The 13,791-nt window shown below is 37.9% G+C and overlaps 1 protein-coding gene and 1 pseudogene across 3 annotated transcripts in view; both read left to right on the top strand.

Moving 5' to 3' along the window:
• Window positions 1-13,791, top strand: part of UGT8 (UDP glycosyltransferase 8) — an 89,366-nt gene that overhangs the window by 42,437 nt on the left and 33,138 nt on the right. The window lies entirely within an intron of this gene.
• On the top strand, window positions 532-708 carry LOC123937645 (annotated as a pseudogene).

The raw sequence follows: 13,791 nt of genomic DNA, 5'->3' as shown, positions 1-13,791 counted from the left end.
CCTAATTTCATTCATCTCCACTATTTTTTTTTTCTTTACAACGTTCTAAAAATATTCTGTCTCAGGGTGATATACAGAATTTGACCAAAGCAGGTTGTGGTTTTGTTTTGTTTTGTTTTATTTTATTTTATCTAATTTTTTTAGACTTTTTTTTAAATATTTTATTTATTTATTTGACAGACAAGAGATCTCAAGTAGGCAGAGAGGCAGGCAGAGAGAGAGGAGGAAGCAGGCTCCCTGCCAAGCAGTGAGCCGGATATGGGGCTCAATTCCAGGACCCTGGGATCATGACCTGAGCAGAAGGCAGAGACTTTAACCCACTGAGCCACCCGGGCACCCCTTTATCTAATTTTTAATTAGGCTTTATACTCAGTGTAGAGACCAGCATAGGGCTTGAACTCACAACCCTGATCAAGACGAGTTGAGAGCAGGAGTCAGATGCTCAACTGACTGAGCCACCACGCCCCCTAAGCAAGATATGATTTTAAAGTCATAAGATGTAAATGCCTGTTTTTAAAAGTCTAAGGAGTTATCGCTTCTCGGCCTTTTGGCTAAGATCAAGTGTAAAAGTCTAAGGAGTTATATGCCAAAATAAATTTTTTTCTTACCTGTGATCTTATATCCAAAATTTAGTAGCCAGTAGAATGCCATGTACTCTATATAGCATTCTATAAATATTCACTACCCATTGTTGACATACTATAAATACAAAATATGAGAAAGGATTTATTTTTTAGTGTCCAGTCTTTGTGTCCGCTTGCTTACTCAGGAAATATTTTTATGCTGTGAGAACCACTTTATCTTTTTACTTTGAGGGCATCTCTCATAAATTACACATCCTGAACATGTACTTACACAAAATACTGGTCCCTGTCTGATATGCCCAGAGTTGACCTGGGACAGAGAGCTGCTTTGTGATGGGCATTTTTGTAGCAAGAAAACAGGATGAACAGCCAAAGCGAAATAGGCACTGAAGTTATGGGACAGTTTTTCAGTCACTTCTTAATCCAGAGTGGGCTCTGATTCTGTCTGAAATCAAAGTGGTACAGGAAACTCCTCCTTACATAGTGCCAATGAAAGATCATTTCACAAAGCACAGGGGAGCGGGCTGCAGGGCGCTCATCATGCCTGCTCTCCCTCTGTCACCTGTTCTCAGCCATGGGAACTGGGCACCAAAATAAAAATGACGGAACTCTGCAGACCAGAACCCTGGGTATATGTGGAAGAAGGCCTGTTTTTTTAAACCTTGGACACAAAGCAGTGATAGCCCCTGAGACCCTCTGTACAGTCAGACACAGTTGTGCTACCAGAAAGGGATACACGTACCTCCACCGTTTTTTCTTTTGGATTTCTGTCAAGGTGTATTTTTGTAAAGCAACATTATAGAGACCACTTTTAGTAGAAGGTGCAAGAATTATGAATCTGTCAATATAAATATAATAGTCTTAACAGAGCATGCATTCTCGTGAGTGCATATGAGATGAAGGTGCTATGAGGAATGAAAAAGAAAGAGAAGCACATAGAGGCATGTCTTCCTTTTTCCTAAAAAGTTTACTTCAGAGAAGAGTACCTGTTAAAAGGGGCATTTACATATAATTGGATTTTTCATATAGTGGCTTTTTGACTGGGTAGCTTTTCAGGACAGTACGGTTTTCATATGCAGGAGGAGAAACTTTATGCCATTTTGAAGATAGTATTTGTTTCCCCTTGATTTTCTTCTGCTTTTTTCCCTAAATATATGATAGAGTAAAAATAAACTTACCAAAGTAAACGGACCAGATTTTATACTTCTTTGACTATAATAAGTATTTAACTAATGTCATTTGAATTATTTTATACTTAATTATACTTAATTAGAGCTAGAGGAGTTCTTTAAGAGCAGTTGAAAATACTTATTTGCATAGATCTTTAAGAAGAACACTAGGTTCTAAAAACTGAAAACCTTTCAGAAAGAGTAATGGAAGAAGCAAAACTTGGGATCAGGGATCCCAGCTCATCTTTTTTTTTTTTTTTTTTTTTTTTTTTTGATTAAGAGCATGTGTAAGAGAGCATGAGTTGCAGGGGGAGGGGAGAAAGAATCTCAGGCAGACATCCCGCTGAGCACACAGCCTGATGCAGGGCTCATCTCTGGGCTCAAATGTTCCCTGAGATCATGACCTGAGCAGAAATCACGAGTCAGATACTTAACTGACTGAGCCACTCGAGGCTCATTTTTTTTTTTTTTTTTAGATTTTATTTATTTGATAGAAAGAGCACAAGCAGGCAGAGGAGCAGGCAGAAGGAGAGAGAAGCAGGCTCCCCGCCGAGCAAGGAGCCCGATATGGGACTCAAATCCCAGAACCCTGGGATTGTGACCTGAGCCCAAGACAGCCACTTTGAGTCACCCAGGCATCCCCAGGCTCATCTTTTATATCCCACCCACTAACATAGCTAGTGCACAACACTCCTCGCGTATAGGCCTTTATATATATATATATATATATATATATATATATATATATATAAAATGTATTTTTTTTGAATTAATGTAATTTCTAGTTGTAAAAGCCAGTGTATTTGCCCAATTTATTTTGCAAAAATTGTTTTTATCCTATAGATTCCCAGAGCTTTTATCAGTGAAAAACAGCTCAAGTGACTGGATAAATACTACCAAAACTTTGAGGCTAACCGATTAACTTACCATTTTCAGGCCGTCATGAGGGCAAAGCCAGCCTGACATTGTAGAACTTTTTCATGGGTGGGGCAGTGAGAAGCCTTTGCATATGGCAAAGGGATGGCCATTCCTGAAAGGGATAGATAGCTATTTTGTTACACAGCCAGTGCATATTTCTTGAGAACCTAAAATGTACCAGGTACTGGGCTAGCGATATTAAGTTTCTCTGTTTCTCTGTTTATGCCACTTAGACTGTAAGTGATTAAAAAGATGTAAATAAATGAATAAGATCCATAATTGCATCACTAACGTGTTGTGAAGGAAACCCACCAGGGTGCATTGATAGAGAAGAAGGAGTCTTCTCAGGAGATAAAGTAGGGTCTTTTGAGAAGTTGGAGCCAGCCATGCAAGGAGAATATTCCTGACAATGAACACAGCATCCCAAGGTACATTTTGAAACCCTAAGAAAGTTCCGTGAGGCTGGGCTGAAGGCAAGGGACTAGGGCAGGGTGGCTCAGGGAAATGTTGACCATTGAGCAGAGATCATCTCACAGAAGGCCTTAGAGGCTCTAAGGGATTTGGGTTTTATTCAGTGAGTTTAAATATGACTGGATTGGCCTTTAGAAAGAATTGCTCTGGTTGCTTTGAGGAGAAATACTGTTAGAAGGGAAGAGAGAAGACAGGAAGACCAGTTGAGTGAATGTTGCCTTCACTGGGGAGAGAGGTGGGCTGGTGAAAGGAGGGATGAGTCCGAGTATATTTGGGAGGTAGAATTAACTGGAGTGGAATTGGGTGAAGGAAATTTTAAGAGAATGGCAGGTTTCCTGCTTGAGTAACCAGTAGAAGGCATTTCCTTAATGGTAAAGACTGATGGATGAGTGGGGTTTTGAAAGAAAAGCCTCCATTCAGTTGGGACGTACTGAATTTGAGAAACTGGGGATCTACGAGTACAAATGTTAAATTTTGCAGATATGAGCGCAGAGCTGATAGGAAAGATCAGGGCTGGGTATTCAGATGTCGGGGTTATCTTCCAAGAGACTGAAGTAAGGCAGTGGGAATAAATGAAATTACTTAGAGAGGTATGGAAAGAAAAGAGGACTTTTGTTTGAGCCAACCACACTCAACCGTGTAGAGGCTTTGTAAAGGAAGACACGTCTTCAAGAGCTGTGGGAAGTCATGACCTAAGAAGTGAAGAGTATCCAGGAAGAAGTGGTGTTTTAGAATCTAAGAAAAAAGTGTTTCAAGAAGGAGCAGCCCACTAGTTATCACTGTTGCTGAATTGGTTTTCTAGGTGTTAGTTGGGAACATATACAGGTGGTCCTAGGTCACTGGACAATATTGGTGGTTTGCTGAGTAGATAAATAGTAACAAAACATTAAATTTAGGCTCTCCTTTAACATCTTCTTACATCTGGGTCAGTCCACTGGTAAAGTTGAAAGAGTGCTCACTAGGAACCGGGAGAGTATATTATAGCCAAGGTCTCCAGTGGGGTTCTTGGAAAGATCACTTTATCTTTCTGGGCCCCAGTTTCTTTATTACTAAATTGTGGTCAGGTCAGTGGGTGGGGATTGGATTAGTTTTTTTTTTTGTTTTTGTTTTTTTTTTCCCACTTCAGTGATGGTGTGAAATAGAACGTTTTGAGCACCATACATTAAAAATACGTACATTAAAACAGTTTATATTCTTAAAACATTTTTATTTCTGGTGTAGTTCTGTTGGCAGAACAAAGTCAAGCAGACCTCTCTGTGTAGGTGTGGTCTTAGTATTAGCTTATGAATTATGAAGGTAGAGGCTCATAGAGGATGGACAGGGTTAACTATAGAAAAGAATTTTTACAATTTATATGTAGTGAGACTTTGATTTTCTAGTAAATCATAGCAATCCTTAGAAATAGTATTAAGTAGTTTTTGACTTATAAACAGTTTATGATTAAAAATGCAAACCATAATTTGGTTTTATTTTATACAATACAGAAAGTATATTTTTTTCATATAGTTGAATTACCACTTTTATTGAACAATTTTTTTCTTGAACTGTAATCTTAAGGAGAATTTTAAGAAGCATCAAACCATATACATAATTTGGTTTCTTCTCACTTGAAAAATTCTTTCAGCTTTTTATGATAGATAATCTGTGAGTACATTTTGCAAAATGTGTTTCTTCTGAAAGGCAAAAATTGAAATAGGAAATGCTTAAAGCCATTGGAAATTGGATTTCATTTTGGTAAAGTTCATACTTAGTTGAATTTTATATAGAGTAGTAAAAAAGAAGGGAACTCGCTCCCTGTGCTGCCAAAGCTCAGAGGCGTAAAAACTTGGCTTGGTTAGAAATACATAAGATTGAGAATAACCAGTCATCTATCTGATGCATGTAATACTAACCTGTTTATTACTATGCCTACCAAACAATGCATTTTTTGTTTGTTTTTTTAAACTTAGAGTTATTTTGGTTAAGCCTTCCTTAGGTAATTTGCTTCATAAATAAAACTTCAAATGGGATCTATTTATATGATTTTTACCATTTAAAGGGTAGAAATTTATACTGACACATGTAATTTGGATCACTTTTCTATTATGAAGATAGAAAAATCTCCATCATTTTTAGCTATTTAGAAGTGTTAGGTGTTTTCAGGAAGAAAACGAAGTAGAGAGGGAAATCATTTATGTACCAGATAATGCGCAACTTTTTTTCAGGTGAATGCAGAAAAGTTCATTTTTTCAAAAAGTATATGGGTTTCCTAGAATAATGTTTGAATGCAGATAGTTAAGTTTATCTCTCTAGACTTGCTTAGTAATAAAGTTAAAGTCTTTTTTTTTTAAATTAAGGTGATTTAATGGAGCTCCATGCACATAATACGTAATAATGTGAGGTTGACCAGTCAGTGACTTAGGCTAGGCTTACTTTCTTTTAGTCCAAAGAGCTTTTCAACAGACTTGACGAATACTACATAGCTATTAGCTTTATTGACATGTTATGTATAATTGCTGTTTATTTTGATAACTTTCCTTCTTTCAGCTGAATAGGGCCTCGAAAGTTTTTTATCCAGTATTTGAGTACTTTTGTTTTTCTCTTTTAAAAAGTCAGTATTAGGCACTACTGGTTACTACCAGCTGAAGCCTCACACAGCTGTGTATTTAGCATTTAATCATGCTAAGAATTGCTAATTAGAACATCAAACTGGACAAAGCGTACCCAGTGGAGTTGATACAATACCATTTTTGTTCGAAAAACATAAATAAATAATCTTTACACATTACTGGTTTCATTAATAAGCATTTGTGTGGAGTATGTAAAGCAGGCAATCTTTAACAAAATGTTTTTACCTGCTAGGAATAATTTCGCAATATCATCCTTTCATCAGGATACGTAATCTCTTTAAAATAATGGCCAGTTTAGTAAAAACTGTCCAGTGTACATGTGGCCTTTCGATTTCTCTTTCTGTTCTTCCCTTTCCTCTTTCTGCTCCCGTTCAGCAACTGTCCCCAACCAGCCTGACTGCCCCCACCCCGCAAGCCCCCCAACACACAGAAACTTTGTTCTGCTCTCCTCCCCTCTGCTTTGTTTTATGCCTAATCTAAACCCTGGTGCCAGGAACCCTTCTGTAACACCGTGGCTCCGACTGCCTTATATTCCAAAAGCCCCATCTCCTTTTCTTTTATTAACTACCTTGTTCCTAAATAATCAGATGCAATGAGCTGAAGCAAAGGTCAGGTCTAAGAAATTGTTTAGTGCTGTGTTAATGGCCGATAGCAATGTAACGTATTACCTTTCTTGGAGTAGTGAATATTTTATACTGAAATCGGAGGTCCAGTGACATAAGACGCAAGTCAGAAGAATCAATACCAGTAGTGTAATTAGTCTGGTTAGTAAAAGGCAGAGACAAACAGGCCCAGGGGATGGAGACCACACTCTGGGTCTCTTTCATATCAGCTCCCGTTGCTCACGCATACGGGGGATTATGCTCTGAAGGGTTCAGACTGTTTCCGGGGAGGAGAAAATGCAGCATTTTTAGTTTCCCACCTCTTGGTCTCACAGTCATTTTGAGTTCAGCGGTAACAAGACTGTTAGCAAGCCTGACATGGTGCTGGGATTAGGCATGCTTAACCTGACTTCCCCTTTTCTGGTTTGGGGATTAAATAGGCCAGACAAGTAATCAACTACATTGAGAAGCTAGGGTGTGCAGAAAATCTTCAAATACTTTTTGAGTGTTTAAATGGCACAGATTTTGTTGAAAATGTTTCCTCATTTCCTCATTCTCCAATACACCTTTGCGGAAGTACCAAGGTTGTGATCACCTGAAATTCCACAAGCACACACTTCTAGTAGTGTTGCTATTGTTAGTGACCTTTGTAGACTACCTCTGCTCCACTGACTCACGTGATCACACCCGTGTCCCTGCATAGCACGAGTGTCCTGGGATTCGAGAGATAGGAGTGTGAGTCCCATGTCTGCCCCTTGCTAGCTTTGTCATCACGACGACTGTCCACAAGAATTTCTCAGGGGCTGTTTTCTTATTTGTAAAAGGAGAAGATCTTTGCCTATATAAAAAATGTTCACTAAAGATCAGTTTAAATAATATTTGTAAGGACCTATGAATTATAGAATTACATTAAAGTAGAGGATTATTGAAGTATTATGTGGGGACTATACGTTATGAATTTTAAAAGATGTGTTGTTGACCTAAAGTGAGCTGCGTTTTTAAGAGAACATTTAGTGGAGATCTGAGTTTGGGTGCCGTTTTTTCTGCTAACTCCAGTTACAAACAGGCTTTTTTTCTGGCAGTCTCATTTATCTGGATGCCAACCAAGAGCTAAAAAAGCAAGTCAAAAAGACATTTGAGAAGCCAAAATAAATGTCCAGATGTCCAGGAACTCAAGTTTGTATACTTGACTCACAGTAGATACCTTTAGGTTTTGTCCATCCCGAGTTCATTTACTCTAATTATGTATCTATGAAACAGCTTGGTTAAAGGTCATCAGTGTTCTGGCAAAGCTGGCGGCTACCCAACACCAGGCCAGGCTCCAGGACTCCTCTCCTCTTGGGCCACTTTTTTTTTTTTTTTTTTTTAAATAAAATTAAGTTAATTCACTTTACAAAATAATTTTTTTTTTTTTTTGCTTTGCAAAGTAATTTCAGAATGTTGAGAAATAACAAGCTCTGCTTACACATTTAAAATACAGTGTTTTAACTAATCTCTGTGACCAATGTGGGGCTTGAACTCACTACCCCAAGATTTGAGGACAGCAAGTTCTACCAACTGAATCAGTCAGACGCCCCTAGATTTATTTTTAATTCGTGCTTTCAGAAAAAGTAACTTTGGAAATCTCAGTACTAGCTTTTAAATGACAAATGTATAAATGATACAAAAATCACACTATTTGGGAATGTTCTAGACTTTGGAATATTTTGACCTGATGTCCTTATTTTATGAAATTGGGGAATAAAGTTCATCTGCTGAAGATCTTAAAAGGTGAGAAACCAAGATGAAGAGTTGCCTGGGTGCCTGCCTCAGTCATGTGACTCTTGCTGTCTTTCTGGGTTGTGGGTTCAAGCCCCATATTGGGTATAGAGATTACTAAAAAACAAAGGAAAAAAAAAAAGAAACACCTTGGTTATATTATTCTCAAGCCTGCTGAAGATTAAAAGAGCAAACAAATTTTTGAGATAGGCATGCTGAAAACAGTGAAAAGTGACAGTTTAGTAACGTGACAGAAAAAGGAGACCCTTCCGAAATAACCACAGGAAGAATGTAGCATAGCCCTCTGGGGCCATTTAGTGTAGAACTGAGGACGTCTCTCTGTTACAGTGACACAAAATATAATTGGGACCATGTGTTCTATATTCTTTGTGTAATCAAGGACAGAAATGCATAGAGCCTTTTATAAGTACTTTCACTAACAATAGGCTTTAGAGATCATGTAAACCGAAGGACCCAGAACAATCACAACAGTATTTGTACTAAGTATTTGTACTTAGGTTAAGGGATTCAGAAACACTTCGTGGAGATAGGCCCAGTTTATTCATTTGCAAAATGAAGAGTTTGGGCTAAAATAACCATTGGAGTTACAGGCCAAAATATGTAACCTCATATACCCCTTCTCTCAGATTAATACTACGTCTTAAAACTCTGTCAGATTTCTTAAAACCAATTTTCCAATGGACAAACAGTATAGATCTAGAATGACATGTGGTACTTGCTTTATTCACTTAAAAACATCAAAAATTCTTTTGTCATTATGATCTGACCATAAGAGTTAGAAATTTTAGGTCATTTATTCATTTATTTAACAAATATGCATTGAGCACTTGCCTAAATCCAGAGACTGCATTAGCTCCTGAGAACACAGGATTTAGCAAAAAAAGAGTCTTGTGTCCTCAAGGAACTTAAATCTGGTGGGAAAGACAGGTACTAACTTCTAATCACATTAAATGCCATTTGAAAGAACTATGGAAATGACAGGTGCCTGGAGAGTTTGGCATTAGAATGTAGGGATAAGGAACAGGGTCCACTAAGAGCTTTTTCCCTGGGGGTCCTAAGAATGTTCCACTGTAGTTTTCTGGATGTGTGCTATGGAAATGCTTCCTGAGTAAGACCACTTTGCCTTTTATAGCAAGATCCTTTGGAGCAGCCAGAACTAAAACTTGAAAGGAATAGTAAGGAAAATCCCAGGCTAGGCAAATTTTGAGGGGCAGTTATCTCTTTTTCTCTCCCACCCTGCTGCCCTCCATCGCTCTTTTCCTGTCTTTTGTTGTTATTTCCATAATTTATTGATGGTCATCATGTATGAGGCAGTAGGCATTCTCCCATTTAAAAATTCATCTCTTTGGACAGGGAACACCCTGTCTTCTGCTGCCACTGAGGCCAACATTTAGATCATTTGGATGTTTTTGGTTCATGTGAAATGTTCTTTACTTATTGGAAAGTTATTCCCTCCCACAAGCTGCTTGCTTGAGTACTGAATTCTCTTTTTCAATTTGCACTTTTATCCAGGTTCAACTGCCATTCTTAGATCGCTCTTAAACCACAGAGGAGTTTCCTAGCTTGCGTCCAATAGACACTGAGGATTTCTAGGTCTCTCACATCTTTTCTAATCTGATAGGAATCTTTTTTTTTTTTTTTTTTAGATTTTATTTATTCATTTGATAGAGATTATGAGTAGTCAGAGGGGCAGGCAGGGAGAGAGGAGGAAGCAGGCTCCCCACTGAGGGGCTTGATCCCAGGACCCTGAGATCATGACCTGAGCCAAAGGCAGAGGCTTTAACCCACTGAGCCACCCAGGCACCCCCTGACGGGAATCTTGGCTGAGAACATTTCTTTATTCTTATAAAAGAAAATGCCCAGTCTTCTTCATATGGGTATCTTTGATTCATTCATCCATCCATCCATCCATCCATCCATCCATCCATCCATTCTCGAGTAATATCTGTTGAGTACCTGCTGTGTGCAAGGTACTCCATTAGGTGCTGGGAATGCAGAATAAAACCTCACAGTCCCTAAAACCCAAAGGATCTTACATGCAGTCTGTGAAGTTCTGTAGTCCGCTGGGCATCGAGTGCTAGTTCCAGTTGCGGAAGAAAACCCCAAGTGGACATGAAGGATAGCAATCTCTGGAGCTCTGCCACCCTCTTTTTCCGACCCCTTCACTCATTTCATCCATCCGTCTTTTCTGGCACCAGATATTTATTGAGAGCTAGCTATTGTTCTAAATGCCATGGTCAAATAGTATATTAACCATGCCTTCCATTCAAGGAACTAGAAGAGCTTGCCATCCCGAAATCTGATGTTAGGGGCATTCTGGTTCCCTGGCTTTTTTGTTTAACAAGGACTTTCATATCCCCGTTACGCCTAGGCACCCAGTAGAGGCCAAGAGTCAGAAAGTGGTGTGGGAAAGGCAGCCTTGCTGGTCTGTAGGTAATTTGTAACGATGAATCTGTACCCTCTGATGTTGCCCATTTCTTCCCTTTACCTTTTCTTCTTTTATGGTTCCTTGACTTTTTACTTTTGGAAACCATCTTTGTTGGAACTGACCTACGGAGGCCTCCTGGTACCAGACCGGGCAGAGACTTTAACACAAGGCAAACCTGTATTTTAATTGTCATTTACTGGTTTTAGGTTATCGGGCAAGTTACTTAATTTCTCTGAACCTCAACTTCTTTATCCATGAAATAAGAAAGATAATTTTGTTGTAAAAATACATAAGGTAAATTTTAAGTACCTGGCACAGGTAGACTTAGTTTCCCTTGGTTGCCTAGTGTTGTCTCCCGGAAACGAACAGTTGGTGAGAGGAAAAGTGGATCACGGGTAAACACTGAACTGGAATGGAGATAATGGATGCTTTATTGGAGGCATAAAACACAAATTGTTGACTTTTGTGTGACCTTTGGTGCATTTTCCCTTTCACTATTATGATCTCATAGATTGACAGTTTTCATGTAAAGAGATATTAAAAAAAGAGAGGAGAAAAATTCCCAAGAATTTTTCTTAGAAGAGAAACATTCCTCAGGTTCCCACTTATGTAATATTTTTCACGAATAAAGTTATAGTTGTTTGCTTCAGTAGATATTAGCTGCTATCCAAAGTAAATGGAATATTTTTAAAAATACTATTAAAGTAAAATAAATATATAGGTCATGTATTGCTAGATTATTCTAGCAATCTCTCGCTCCAACATGGGGCTCAAGTTCATGACTGTGAGATCAAGAGTCGTATGCTCCATGGACTGAGCCAGACAGGGACACCTGCATTGCTGGATTTTATTCAGTTCAAAGACCTATCCTAGAAGATACCACCAAAAAAGTGAAGCCGTGGTTTTGTGACACTTTAATTCTTACTGTCAATCTTAGAGTAATTTCTGTGGAGAAATTCTGCTAAGCTTTTGATGTTGCTGTGTTCAAAAACCTGACAGGCAAAATCCAAATTTAATACCTAAAATTAATAGCCTTTTAAAAGGCTAAGGATGAAATTCGAATTAATAATTTGTAATGAATCTTTGTTAAATAATAATTGCTATCAAAGAACCACACAAGGCCTACTTTGGTGGCGTTGCTATCTTCAGAGATAATAATGTTATCTTAAAATTCAGTTTAATTGTTAATTTATTCTTCCTCATTCCTCCAGCCATCTAAGAGATCTGTCTCTTTCTTTGCTCAATTTCACTTTGCTTTTATTTCCACAAATAAAGCGATACTTGAGTTGGAGTTTATTAAATTTTGGTCTGGTAACTGGTCCTATATGACATAATCCTAGGTTCTAATTCATACAAGTGGTGAGAAAATTATTTTAGTTATTTCTAAAATACTAGGTCTGTAAATATTCCATAATAATGTTAATTAGGAAGAAAAGAAAGAAAGAATGTTTGGTGGATACAAATTTTGACTGTTGTTAGACAGAGGCTTGTTCATACACCTTTGTATGAGTGGGGTTACAATGAGATAAGACCCACATATATTGACAGTATTTACTGATTCGTAAAATAGGGGATTACCATTGAAGTAAACTGATAGAAAAATGAAAGAGAAGGGCAGAGAAAAAAAATTATTAAATTGTTTAATTTTTTCAAGCTGTTTTCTATTCACTGCAAAATTGAGAAGGTACGGAGATTTCCTTGGATGCTCTGCACCTACCTTATATAACCTCTCCCTCCCCCTGTCAACATCCCCCACCAGAGTGGTATGTTTGTTACAATTGATGAACCTGCATTGATACATTATAATTACATAAAATCTGTAATTTACAGAAGAGATCATTCTTGGTGTTGCATGGTCTTTGGGTTTGGACAAGTGTATAATGGTATGTATTCATCATGATAGTATCATGCAGAACATTTCAGTGGCCTAAAAATTCTCTGTGCTCCACCTGTTGGTTCCTCTTCACCCAACCGCTGGCAATAACTGACCATCTATAGTTTTGTCTTTCCCAGAATGTCATCTAGTTGGAATCATACCATATGTAGCCTTTTCAGATTGATGTCTTTGACTTCATATTATGCATTTAAAGTTCCTTTATGTCTTTTCATAGCTCAGCAGCTCATTTCATTTTAGTGTTGAAAAATACTTCATTGTCTGTAGGTACCACAGTTTATATACCTATTTACTTACTTACTGAAGGTCATCTTGGTTGCTTCCAGGTTTAGCAGTTATGAATAAAACCACAGTAAACATCCATATGCTGGTTTTTGTGTGGATGTAAGTTTTATTCTCTTGGATAATTACTAAGGCATGTGATTGCTGGATCATATGCTAAGAATACATTTAGTGTTATAAGAAACCATGAGGTTGTTTGAGTGCCTGTATAATTTTACTCTCCCACCAGCACTGAATATGAGTTCCTGTTGTTCCACATCCTTGCCAACATTTGATGTTGTCATTGTTCCAGATTTTGGCCATTCTGATAGGTGTATAGTAGTACCTCCTGTTATTTTATGTTTCCCTGATGACATATGATGTGGAACATTTTTTCATATGCTTATTTGTCATCTGTATATCTTCAATGTTGAGGTGTTAGGTCAGGTCTTTGGCCCATTTTTTTTTTTTAATTTTATTTATTTATTTGAAAGACAGAAATTACAAGTAGGCAGAGAGGCAGGCAGGGAGAGAGAGGAGGAAGCAGGCTCCCTGCCGAGCAGAGAGCCCGATGCGTGGCTCCATCCCAGGACCCTGAGCCGAAGGCAGAGGCTTCAACCCACTGAGCCACCCAGGCGCCCCAACTTTGGCCCATTTTTAAGTCAGGTTATTTGTTTCCTTATTGTTGAGTTTTAAGAATTCTTTGTATATTTTGGATAACAGTCCCTTATCAGATGTATGTTTTGTGAATATTTTCTCCTACACTATAGCTTGGCTTTTCATTCTCTTGAAAGTATCTTTCATGGAAGTTTTAATTTTAATTAGGTTCGGTTTATCCATTCTTTCTTTCATGGATTCTGTCATTGTCACTGTATCTAAAAAGTCATCACCATACCCAAGGTCTTCTAGGTTTTCTCCTATATTATCTCCTAGGAGTTTAGTAATTTTGTATTTTATGTTCAGATCTGTGATCTATTTTGAGTTAATTCTTCTGAATGAATGGTGTAATTCTGTGTCTCGATTCTTTTTTTTTTTTTTTTTTTTTTTTGCATGTGGATGTCCAGCTGGTCCATTTG

The sequence above is a fragment of the Meles meles genome, chromosome 2 (genome assembly GCF_922984935.1).
Source record: "Meles meles chromosome 2, mMelMel3.1 paternal haplotype, whole genome shotgun sequence".
In the NCBI taxonomy this organism is placed as follows: Eukaryota; Metazoa; Chordata; class Mammalia; order Carnivora; family Mustelidae; genus Meles; species Meles meles.
The sequence above is the reverse complement of the archived record's forward strand: the minus strand, read 5'-3'. Positions and strand labels throughout refer to the sequence as shown.